Source organism: Lepeophtheirus salmonis, chromosome W (genome assembly GCF_016086655.4).
Source record: "Lepeophtheirus salmonis chromosome W, UVic_Lsal_1.4, whole genome shotgun sequence".
Classification (NCBI taxonomy): Eukaryota; Metazoa; Arthropoda; class Copepoda; order Siphonostomatoida; family Caligidae; genus Lepeophtheirus; species Lepeophtheirus salmonis.
Window position 1 is genome coordinate 577,386 of NC_092585.1, and position 13,498 is coordinate 590,883.

The following is a 13,498-nucleotide window of genomic DNA, read 5'->3' on the forward strand; positions in this document are numbered from 1 at the left end:
TTGATTCTAGAATGTGCTCTTTTTGTAAAGAAAACATGGAGACCTCATTCAAATGGCCCCCATTGTTAAAATGGTGGATTGTATTATCCGTGAAAAGTACGGCCAAGAACTCTGCCATTCAGATTGGCTTGTAGTAATGTCTTCAAAATACAAACAGAACATGAATATTGAATATATTATCTCTAAAGTCCAAGGGATAACATATGGGGTTAAAAATAAAATCTTGCCTATACCACCAAGGCTGGAAGAGTATGTACTCCACTCAATGGAGATACTAGAAGCCGTCAGTCAGAGATTACACGAAAATGATGAATTATTACCGTGTATAAAGCTTACCGACGGACAAGGGAATTCTCTAGACCAGAGGGATTTGGGATAGCTAGTTCCTCTGTTATTAATAAAGTTGATAATACTGTAGAGAAAAACGCGTGCAAGGAGAAGGGGAAAAAATAAATATGGTATCATTGTTTAAAATACTGATGTGATTATCATCTGCCTGCTTAATTATGATTTTTGAGGGTATAACGAAAGTATTTATTAGCAAAATGTTTAATAAAGATATACTTCGTATAATTGACTTAGACGTTTTTTATCCGTTACAGTAGATTTGAAAACGTCACACTCCATGAAATTGTAATTCATTATGAAGCATATTCTCAGAATAATAACTAATGAAACGAAAAAGTAGAGTATTTCGAAATATATTTGAAGTTCCAAATTTAAAAAGAAGGGTTAAATTAAACAATTGTTATCACATAACCAATAACAATAAATTATAAATATTGAAATAATAGATTGATCCAAATAATATTTTCTTGTTCTGACATGAATTCAGTTAAATATGTCATAACTTTAAGTTGCTAAACAAAAGCCAGAGGTGGAGTTTAATAAAAAAGATAATCACCCTTTTTTCCTAATGTGGAAGTTGCTATATACAATTGTGCACAGGATAGATATATCTCTACCGATGAGATCTAACTAATTATTAATAATAAAGTAAATGTCAAAATCATAAAATTAGACAATAAATATACTAATAAATAAATTAATCGTAAAGATTTAGAGCAAAAGCTAATTATGTAGTAATGTCCGGCGATATTACTCCTTATTAAGAACATCAAAAAAGATATTTTCCCCGTTATTTATGCTTATATAACAACATACTATTATCATGATGGATATACACAATTGTTAATTATAATGCAACACCCAATGTAACTACCCTCGTTGTTGTGACCATTTAAACAGTTGTTTTTGCCTTTTATGAGTTTTCTGAACACCATTTCTTGGAGCCCATCAACCATAGCTAAGCCTTTAGTGATAAAAAAGTAATATTTATTGACTATGTAATATTGGAAAACCTAATTATCATACCCAAGTCTTTAAGTGAAAAAACTAATGTCAGACAAACTAGTTGCAAACCATCCAAAGCTACTACTCCCGTTGTTGTGACCATTTAAGCACTTTTTTTAGCCATTGAATGAGTTGTGTATGATAATTTTTGATAATTTTGGCTAAAATAGAATTATACTTTATGGTTATTTAAAAAAAAAATGAATACTTACTGTTAGATAGTACAAAATTCAGAGTTCCATTTCAAAATTAGTAAATATTTTATAGTTTTTACTGATAACTTGATCGTCATTTGGTGTGAATGAATCAAAACATTTTTATATGTATTTCTATAAATGACATCAGTACCAACATCCTCCATTAATTTAATGATGGTTCGTCGGGAAGGGATAGGTTCACCCGTGTATTTCTCCATAAATTTTTTGAACATAGATGATTAGCAATGGATAAGGTTATACAACATACAATAAGCATCTTTGTGAGATCAGAGTTAAAGTCTGACTTGATGTATTCATCATTAACTTGATTTTTTAGATGAATATCCATGCTCTTGATATGAGAAGAGGATAATGAGTGGCGTGTAATTCTCGACAGGGGACTAAAGGTACATTTATATCGACAAATCCGAAAAACCATCTGTTTCTCATCCGTTAAGTATTTTCCAAATTCCTGGACCACCATTTTCAGAAATCCAGACAGAAGGCGACGTTATTTTAGGCATTTTAATCAGTTCTCTATCGACTATCAGCATCTAATATTATATTAGTATTGAATAATAAAGGCGGGAAAGATAACGTTCTTGATTGATAGAAGAAGATGTATATTATTTAATCAATGATTCTATAAGTATTTCTTCTCGCACGCTTTTCTATTCTTACCAAAATTATCACCCTTAAATTTATGAGTATTACATGTGCATGTGCACGTGACTATATATTCTTTTTACCTTTTTATTATTATAAGTGATGACTGATGACTCTCTTGTCTTCCTTCGTTCTGATATTACGTGTAATAAAGTGTAACTATGATCCTCATGATATATCTAACGTAATCATTCCAATCTCTTGTTCCTTGATACCGTGTGCGGTTGGCGACAACTCTGGATATTATATTAATGAAATCTTCTTACCCAGGTGCCTGCAAATTAGTTGTAATCCACAACAGTAAATAAATAATTTAAGTTAAAGATATATACTAAACGATACTCTTTTAATTGGGTTGGTTAATTGGGTTTGGGTTACTTTGAATTCTTGATCCAGCGACATATACAATTGCACCACACTCATATGTAGCTATTATATTTTTGATGTAATTTCCATGGACATTCTATGCATCGATGGGTAATTTATTAAGTTCAAATTTTCGAATAGAGTTGATGATCAAAATAGAGTTTTCTTTTAGACACCTGCATATTCTTGCATAGTGGCCTCTTTTATCACATCGTGTGCATTCGATGCTTATTGCAGGCAAACTTTCCCATTCTTATGAGGAAATTGGAAACCTCACTGTCTACACAATCTTTGTTAGCTCTTGTTCCACGATCTCATAGAGCTTTGACTTCTTCGATATATATTAAATCCCCATGACTGTATTTGCGTTAACAATCTTTGATACTAAATCATTTAGACTATTTTGATTATTCTTTGCCGTTTCTACTATTCTCCATTAATATATACTTCACATATTTTATTTGCATCATCAAATAATCTTAATTGTGCTTTTCTATACTTCCGGACTCCGGTTAATTTGTTAGACGTCATCCTTGAATGTTCTTTCAAATAGAAGTTATATACTTGTATATCAGGTCTAATGATTAGATCCACCTTGTATATTGATATTCTTAACCAAAGTTTTATATTATGGCAATTAATATTTAATACTATTTGTATCATACTATAAATTATAACTAACATTTAGACATTTTCTTGATAATATTATTTTGGTTAAATAGTACCAAGTAAAGCTATATTTTGGTGAAGGGAGGCTTCTCTATCTAGTAGCCTTTCAGATAAGTTATAATGTTAAAAAATCATTATTGATTTATCTTTATAAGTATGTTCCAAGTTACACATCGGCCATCAAATATGAGTATGACTTATGAATAAAGGGTTTTTTTTGTCGGAAAGAAAACAGAGGAACCAGACAGTTGAAGTTGTATTTGCAGGTGCGCTTGCGCAAAACACGATTCCAAGAACCCTAATTATAGGCCCTCAAAAGCGGGAGCGGGTTTTTGCAGTTGGTAAAATCTTATAATACTAGAAGCTGTCTTCATTATTTTCTCATTCTTGAGGAGAAAATATATCAAAATTCATGATCATTCATCATATATAAATAAGTAGCCTGTAACTACGAACTATGTATTGATTATTTTTCTAAGTTTTAGAAACGTGTAAAGTTGCTTCGTGATGAAGTTTGAGAGAAATTATTGACTTGATATTTGGTTTTGTAAGAATAATAATTCCTTACGTTTCTTGTGTTGTGTTGGTTGGTCCTTTAAATGGTTATTTTTTTGGGTAATCTTTATCTCATTAATTTGGAAAATGTTACCGAAGCCGACAATAAAACTGCTACAAGTGTTGCAGTAAAAAGTATCAGACGTTCTTGGCTCAGATTTCAGAGGCAAAAGACTGAAGATTTTCATTATACATCAAGTGTACATCGAATTGAGAGAATTGACACCTGAAACCATCAATGACGATAGCGATTTTAAAAAAATACAAAAACACTCCTATTGTTAACTGGGATTGTGTGAGAGTTTTCAGTGTGATACCAGACATAGATATACCGAAAAGGTCCCGTTTAACGGAAGGTCATGTCAAGGATATTATGATAGTGAAATGGAACATTGATTTATGAAGATAGGTAAATGTTATCATAAATCATACAAGTATCATTATTATTATTTACTTAGTTTTTATCTAATTAATTTCTTATATTTTTAAGTAGTTAAATACCATAATGGAGTCGTTGATGGAAATCTAGAACATGGAACGCTCACGCCTTTTATTCATTCCGGCATGAGTCTGACGCATATAAAAAAGGAACAAAATTCAATTAAGAAAAAGAAGAGGTGGTAAAATTTTAACAACTATTATTTATTATTTTAAATAAATTAAGGAATTATTGACAACTATCATAATATAACAACAAGATACAACATACATATATAATATTGGGAACTAAGTTTATTTTTTTATTCTGTTTACAAGATTTTAGCCGTGCAAGTTTTCAAATTAATTTTATCAATTTTTTTATTCTGTTTTTGGACAAATTGATTTTCCAAACTATTGCCTTTTTGAGAACACAAGTATCCGACGGATATTTTTCAAATTAATTTCATTGATTAAGTGATTAATTATATCTTACATTTATTTTTTTAGACAAATTCTTGGTCATAATATTGAAAACTTGGCAACAAATGCTAAAAAATAAATCTTTAAAAATATGACCATTAGAAAAACTTCGATTAATTATAATTAGTTCGTAATCTATCATCTCACAACATATTTTTGTAAATACTTTTCTTAAATTGTTGTATTAAAAAAAATAGATTTTGCATTTTCACTTGAAATAATAATATTATACAAACAATAAATTTGTGTGACAATCGAAAATAAGTCATCGCTAAGAGTGACCAGTCCTCCTCTATTTATTTGATCTAGGAGCTTGCTTTTCGAACACTCCTCAATTGATTTGTCCAAACTAACTTGAGGAAAACTTTTTGAGAACACAAGTATCCGACGGATATAGATTTTCAACGATACTCTCAACTTCATTGATTAAGTGATTAATCATATCTTTCATTGGAGGAAAAGGAATACTCTTCATATGAGCAAGGATGTTCTGAGAAGGCTTACCGAGGTGATTTTTCTATTCGTTGTGAGATGATTCACGCAGCTCCGATCTAGGTTGACGTTCTTGTGGTATAAATTGAATGTCAAATCACTATTTATCATCACTGAGAATTCGATTTCGACAAAATCAGAACACAGTTCAGATAGACAGTAAAACTGAATTGAATCCTCCATCCTCCTCCAATGAACATTCGTCGGGAATTTTTCATCTCCACACTTAAGACACAAATCACTAAAGTCAATAACAGAATCTTTAAGGAATAATGATCGTTGAGCTTCAACGATAGCTTCATTTTCCTTAGAAATCCTGGCTGATGTGGTAGCTCTCGATGTAGGCCGTTGACTTTTGACGGATGATAAGTATTTCGGAAGATTGGGGAAAATACTAGCACTGCAGAGGGTTTCAAATAACGTTTTTGGAGCTTATTATCTTCAACTCCATAAGAAGATTGATGTTTCTTCTTGTGATCTACGCTCTCATATACAAAGTCATCCTCGTGAAAATGGAGACCCTTGAATACTTAGAAGGTGCCTAAGTCCCATTGCTGTCCCGTGGAATGGCTCTAAGCCAGGCACCTTTTGAGGATTCATCCAGTGGAAAAGAATGGAGCGATAACCTTGCTATGGCTAGTTTTCTATCATATTCGGAGGAGCACTTAGGAACACAGCACTTAATAGGCATGATCTGAAATATATAGATAAATTATTAGTCCCATATCCACAAGTGCTACAGTATATTTTACTTACTGTGCTCAAAGGTAGATCTAGGAGAGATAGAAAAGCACACAATCACAAGTAATTCACAAGTTTTATTTAAATAAGCAAATATTATATTAATTAACTTAGATTGTTGTCAGCAACGCACGTTTTAATTATGATGAACAAAGCTGTATTAAGTAAATCCTAAATACATTGTTGAGAATGAAAACACGAGGGAAAAACAATAGCCTCATAACGAAAATTTTCTTTTCTTCTTTTCAACGCGTGAGCGTTCCAGTTATTCTAGATTTCCATGCATCTACAGACATTAATTTTGAAAGGTTCAAGCGTTATATCTTGGCATAGATTTTCTACGATAGTTATACTTGGGAGTAGCGATAATTTATCTTTCAAAGCTTTATTGGTTACCTGGATTGGATTTAAATTGTGTCGAATAAACATTATTTCATACAAAAGTGGATCATTCTTCAAAACATCTTTGTTTCAGAGTGTTGCTATTTTGTTCAGCCTATCAGCAAGACAAGTGATATGCAACATAGTTGGAAAATGTTGTTTAAGGTTTTCGGTTGCTTTAATACAATATGAAGCTGGGTTGGTAATGAAAACCTTCAGCCTTTCGCGTCTGAAATAAGAGACAAGAACGTTGCTGATACTTTTTACAGCAACACTTATAATCATCGGATACCTTCCAAATTAATGAGATAAGGACGACCCAAAAATTAACCATAAAAAGGACCAACCAACACTGTAGTCATGGACCGCTGTCGAGTGTCAGTAGTTTCGTCCAAAGCAAGAAATATATCCTTCCTCTCAATTTTTTTAAAATCTTGGTCAACACTACTTTACTTTGAGACTCCATTGACTTGGTGATGGAGAAGTGAGAGGGAATTACTGTGTAAATTTCCATAAACTTAACAAAATGATTAACTGATTGGATGATTAACGATATGGAGTGGAATAGTTCAGGAGACAAGCATGTTGCTTATATCTTCTGTAAAATTGGAATGTTCATAATTGGAATTAATTATATGACTTGTATAGAGTTTCAAATTCCTTTCGTGAATTTGGGTTTTACTGTGTTGTTCTACTTTGAACATCTTCTGGACTATAGTTCCATAATTACAAAGATGGCATGTCAAAAATCTAGAATCCTCGTCGTAACTCCATATATTTTTAAATAAATTATCAGCGATCAAATAATATTTATCAATTAATTTACCCTTTAAAAGCTATTATATAAATATTAAATAATTTTGAAACGCAATATTGTTAATTAATTTTACATTTATTTTTATTATAAACAAATTATACTTTCTTCAATGGAAAAATAACTAATATTGAACTTGTAAGTACAATCAAAAGTGCCCTTGAATAAACACAATTGATTTTTTTTGAAAATATATGTATTAGTGGCATTATATCATAACATTTTTTTAATTTTAACATGCATAAAGGAAGATTACAAACTATCAAATTAAAATAAGATCTATTTTTAACTAGTACAGTAATCAATTTCATTTATGTTTATATGAAACTCGGGTAAATATGTGACATGAATAAAAATTTCAATAACGTTTTTATAATTTTGTTTGTCTCAACGATGACAATGGAAATTACTTATGGTGCACTTCATAATATTAAATCCGATTTTTGGCAATAAAAATTTGCAGTTAAGAACTAAATTATTAATGGTATCAATTCAAATTATGTAACAAAAACGTGTCGATGACTTAGGATTCGATAGATAAACTGTAAACAGCAGTTTCTGGTGCATAAGATCAACTCTTTCCATACCTTTGTTCAGAGCATTACCATAATACATGAATTACTAGATATATGGATGAGTGGAAAATTTATTAATTTTTATAAGTCAACGAAATCTCAGAAGCTCACCTTTTTCTATTAATAATGACGAAGGAAAAATATGTTAACTCTCTTTAGTAGTCCTTCATAAATACATTGAATGATGACATAAATAAATAGTTTAAAAAATTAATGTAAATATTTTTGAACAATATTAATATTACTGACTATAATTATCCGTATAAATCTTCTAAATTCCTTTTATACTAAATTTTATAGCAGTATTCTTTATTAAAAAAATAGAAGCATGAATAGTTCTATCTTGTAAAATTAGAAAAGATGTTAAAGAGCATAAAAAGCTTCATTTCATCGATTCCCTAGCAAAAATGGAGAACTTTGAAAGTTGTAATTTATGTATTGTTTTTATATTATAATATTAAAAATTAAGTTATTAAAAAACTTTATTATACAATAACTATCAAACACAACCAACAAGAAATTTTTACAATATATTTCAGTTTTTAAATTTTTTTTATTAAAAATGTATATTCACAAATTTCCTTATTTGGTTAGGTTTTGCAGTTTAAAATCAAATAATTAGAGACTATTTAGAACAGACTATGTAAAAAGTAGGTTTATAGTTGAATTAATATAATATTAACGTTTTTAAAATGACAATATGCTTCGTTTAATTGGACTCTATCCCGTTGTTCCGATCGTTTATAATAGGTATCCATATTTCTCAGTAGGTGGATTCTGAATTGGCATCTAACTTTCCTGAAATATTGATGAAGCAAAGTCATTGTAAGTTTCTTAATAACTATAAAAAGTTCCAGGAAGCAATTAAATTGACCAGTCACTGTGTCCATTATTTACAATGAATATTTCAGAAACCCTAAATCTGAAATGTAATAATCATCTTAATACAATACTTCAAATTAAGGAGCTCACAAATACCATAATCTGATAGCCTTCAGCAATGGATTTTTCGTTTTTCCTTTTCCTTTTCTATACTATTTCAAAAAGTTGAAATGTCAAATTTATATTATTAGGAGATTATCAATCAAGACTCATAAAATGTATTGATATGAGGCTTATGCCGAGTCAATGATGGGATCAACAGTAAAGGAAACGACAAAAAGGAGTTGTCATATGAACATTGCGTTTTAAAAGTTTTTGGAGTCATGGCCAGAGGATAAGAGTAAGGTTTGGAATGAATGGGATAAGGAAAATGGCTTAGGAAGGGTAATTCAGAGGCTTATTTCATTTGTGGCGAGGGAAACCATCCTGCTGGACCACCGGGAAATCCCTATAACTTTTATAAGACTATATATGAATAGAATATGATATATCTTCGTACGCTTATGCTGATAACTCTTCCTCGAAAACCTATGAAGATACCATAGATATAATCCTATATGTTGACGTTGTAGTATGTAAATTAGGAAAACTCGTGCACTAATGATCCTGAAATGTATCCAGTTACATAGATTATTCTACGAATACAAAGGAGCACCTGGTCTAACACTGGACGGCATTATGGCTTCTGGTTTGGAAACGTTTGTATTTTTTAAAAGCCTAAAGTTATTTTCAAGCCAGGCCGCAACTTTTTTTAGTTTTACAGATTTCCAGATTGATTTCTATAATTTTTAATTTTTTTGGATTTGAAACTATATTTTTTTAGTTTTTTGTGTTGTTTTCTTATCGCCAAAACAGGGTTTGAGAATAAAAAATTTGGAAAAGTTATTTTGAATAATCACTAACATTTTGTAAATTTGAATAAAAATAAAAAGTTGTGTATTCTCCTATAGTTTTTTTTCAGTGTTGATAAATTGCAAATATCTTGAAAACCAAGAATTTTATATTTAATACAAAATAAATAACTTGAGATTTTCCAAACTGTTTAACAAAGAATTTAATTCTATGAATAATTTGTTTATGTCCTTAAAGTAGCACAATAATTAGTTTATTAATTGTAAACCTGTATGAAGCTAGCATTGGTTAATAATGTTTATTTTTGTAAGTTGAACCTTAGCTATTTGTAAAAACGCTAATATGAACCCCGAAGACAATGGGACCCTAAGACCTTTACCACGTTTGGCTGGGATAGCCCATTTAACAGAATAAAAAGTTATCAATAACTATAAAACAATTATTTTGCTGTTTATAGGTACCTTAGGGATAACAGCGCAAAATACATTTAGAGCCCCTATTTAAAGAGTATTAGTGACCTTGATGTTGAATTAAGTTATCTAGGGCTGCAGAAGGTCCTATTTTAAGTCTGTTCGACTTGTTGTACTTACATGATTTGAGTTAAGATCGACGTAAATCAGATTGGTTTCTATCTTTACTTATTAGTACGAAAGGAAAATAACTCATTTTAAGAATTTTTTTAAATTAACTGTTAGGCTAAGGCTAACTGGGGACAAGAATTGTAAGAATGATTACAATGATTACGTGTGCGTAAACTCGATAGACCTACCCCTATCAAATACGGACAATACAGGACGCATCTTATTAAAGACTCCCACACTATCCCTACGAACACCACTACAGAGAATAAGGTCAAATAGGAACCCAAACTCGCCACCTGGTTTCCCAAATAATAAAAATCTGGGTAATCCCTATACCGTCGAGGTATGCCAGCTAACCCTAGGAAGTGTATAGGGAAAAAGTTAGATTTACACCAATAAATATTAGGATGATCTGAGCTTTTCTTATTATTAAGTTTATCGTAAGCCCCGTAGGTAGGGGGTACCATTGAGTAAATCCCGCTATTAAAGCAAATAATATTCCTATTCTGAGCACATAATGAAAGTGAGCAACTACGTAGTAAGTGTCGAGTAAAGTTATGCTTAAAGCGGAATTAGCTAACACAATACCCGTTAACACCCCCACAGTAAATAAAAATAGGAACCACACTACTCAATAAATAGAAGGGGTATAAATAATTATTCTCCCATATAAGGTACCTAACCACCCAAATACCTTAATTCCTGGGGGGATGGCAATCACTATAGTGGCCGCTGTAAAATAAGTCTGGGTATCCAAGTCTAAACCTACAGTAAATATGTGGTGGGCCCAAACAATGAACTCTAACACACCAATTGCGACAGTTTCATAAATTATACCAAGAGAGCTAAAGGCCTCGTCTTTACACGTTTCTTGAGTAATGATCTGAGAGACTAACCCAAACCCCGGGAAAATCAAAATATACACTTCTGAGTGTCCGAAAAATCAGAATAAGTGCTGGTATAGAATAGGATCTCCTCCCCCTCTGGTATAAAAAAAGGTTGTATTTAAGTTTCGATCGGTTAAAAGTATAGTAATAGCTCCAGCCAATACGGGTAAGGATAGTAACAATAGTACAGCAGTAATTAAGACGGACCAAGGGAATATTGGCATCTGTCCCACCAAAAGGCCTAGGCATCGTAAGTTGGTGATGGTACTTATAAAGTTTACTGCCCCTAATAATGAAGACACTCCAGCTAAGTGAAGTGAAAAAATCGAAATCAACAGAAGCACCTGAATGAAAGACCCCCGAAGATAAGGGGGGTACACTGTTCAACCTGTCCCTGTCCCACTTTCCACTAACGCCCCTATTAGTAGTAAACTCAATGAGGGCATCAAGAACCAAAATCTTATGTTGTTTAGACGAGGGAAAGCCATGTTGGGAGCTCCTAATATTAAGGGAACCAGCCAGTTACCAAACCCTGCTATTAATACGGGTATAACTATGAAAAAAATTATGATAAAAGCATGAGCAGTCACAATAACATTATAAACATGGAAGTCTCCAAAGTATGCCCCAGGCTGGGACAGCTCAAGCCGAATAATAATTTTTATCCCTAAGCCCACTAACCCTGACCAAAATTCTCTTACTAAGTATAAAGTTCTTTATGGTTACAAGATCATAATCACTTTTTTATAGTTGACAATGAAACTCTTATTTTTATCAACATAACTCCCCCCCGAGTAAAGCTCCAGGTAAAAGAGATTTCCAACACAAACTTATCAGCCAGTCATATCGGTTCCGAGGTTAGGTAACTCGCCTTCAAACCCAAAAGAAACATCCCAAACTTCTGATTACATAAAACAAGAATCTATCTCTTTTTGATAAGAATAATCTAAATAAACTCTTCAATAGGAGAATAGAGGCATATTCAGCTTTAAAAATTAAGGCAAACTCCCTGTATTCAGTATTAAATCCAGACACTAACTCCCCCTCCCTCTCAGAGAAATCGAAGGGAGTTCGATTAGTCTCGGCTAAGCTGGCTAAAAGTCAAAGGTAAATAATTAGAGGGCTTAAAAAATAAATATAAAAATACCCCCTAAATAGTATGCTACCGACTAATGTCAACCTCCCCCTCAGCCCTAATATTACAAAAATCAGAATAGTAAAAACTACTTCATATGAGATTACCTGAGCAACTCCTCGTACTCCTCCGATAGGAGAATAAACACAATTAGACCTCCACCCACTAAGAAATAGAGGGTAGACCCTCACTCTCATCCCTGCTAACAGGCCCAATCAAGAAATATCCCAAGGCCTAAGTCTTATTTCTAAGGGGTATAGGTTTCAAACTAGTAAAGCTACTCCCAGGCTAATTACGGGGGAAGATCAATAAATGGCGTAATTGACGAACCTAAACCTTCTTACTTCTTTCACAAATAGTTTAATAGCATCAGAGAAAGGTTGTAAAATTCCTAAAAAGGACACCTTATTTGGCCCCTTACGAGCTTGAGAGTATCCTATAATCTTACGCCTAATAAGGTTACGAACGCAACATTTGCTAATACAGGAACCCTAATTACTAAGAATCTACAAAACTTTAACAAGAATGCATCCTATGCTTATTCTTCCCTCACTAATTTTAATCGCCTAACAAGGTCGTCAACTCTGTCTATTTTAATAAAATTGGCATAAACCTGTGATTAGCCCCACAGATTTCTGAACATTGCCCAAAGTATAAACCAGGCCGGAATATGTATATAGATAAAGTGTTGATGCGCCCGGGAACAACATCTATTTTAATTTTAACCCCAAGACTAGGAACCGCCCAAGCATGGAGGCCATATTTAGAGGAAACTATTAACTGAAGTATACTCTTAATTGGCAAAGTTCAGGCCACATCTCTTTCTAATAGGCATATTTTCCCAAATCTTGTATCCTTTCTAGGGACTATAAAACAATCTAAAACAAGTCCCTCAGCAAGAGGCATTTCGTAACTTCAGTACCACTGATAGCCATTTAATTTAAGCCCTAAGTCAAAATTTGTTATTTCATCATGTATGTATAACAAAGACAAAGATGGCATATCCACCCCAAATAAAACTAAGCCAGGTAAAGCTGTCCAAATTCACTCTAGCCACTCCCCATCAATTAGTCCCCCGACATAAGGACCCTCTACAAACACTGCTCCTAATATCCCCCCTACATAAACTAGGATTAGCCCCAAACAGACTAAAATAACATCGTAGAATAGAATAAACTCTTCCATAACCGGAGAAGACGCGTCTTGAAAACTAAACTGGGACCAGGTAGGCATATGTTTAGAGCGAACGCTTTACCCCCCCACAAATGTGCATTTTATATAAATTACCTAAACAAGTTAACCATATAGGAATAGAAAATTTCCAATTTCCTTTTTTATTAATGTAGTATCACCAACTGGATGTATTATGTATGATGATGTGAATGATAGTTGTTATTGTATATATATATTTATCAGATTTAAGCTTCATGAGTTATTGTTATTTTAATATTA

The 13,498-nt window shown here is 32.3% G+C and overlaps 3 long non-coding RNA genes and 1 pseudogene across 3 annotated transcripts in view; 1 reads left to right on the top strand and 3 right to left on the bottom strand.

Annotated features, from left to right (window-relative positions):
* The window catches only part of LOC139907403 (uncharacterized), a 205,477-nt gene that overhangs the window by 138,728 nt on the left and 53,251 nt on the right, over positions 1–13,498 (bottom strand). The window lies entirely within an intron of this gene.
* On the bottom strand, positions 4,428–6,223 carry LOC139907413 (uncharacterized). The gene is made up of 2 exons (XR_011784009.1): positions 5,955–6,223; positions 4,428–5,892 (listed from the first exon to the last, which is right to left on the bottom strand). It is a non-coding gene; the product is annotated as an uncharacterized lncRNA (long non-coding RNA).
* On the top strand, positions 6,218–7,609 carry LOC139907414 (uncharacterized). Its single transcript, XR_011784010.1, has 2 exons — positions 6,218–7,061; positions 7,386–7,609. It is a non-coding gene; the product is annotated as an uncharacterized lncRNA (long non-coding RNA).
* Positions 10,968–12,952, bottom strand: LOC121128372 (cytochrome c oxidase subunit 1-like; annotated as a pseudogene).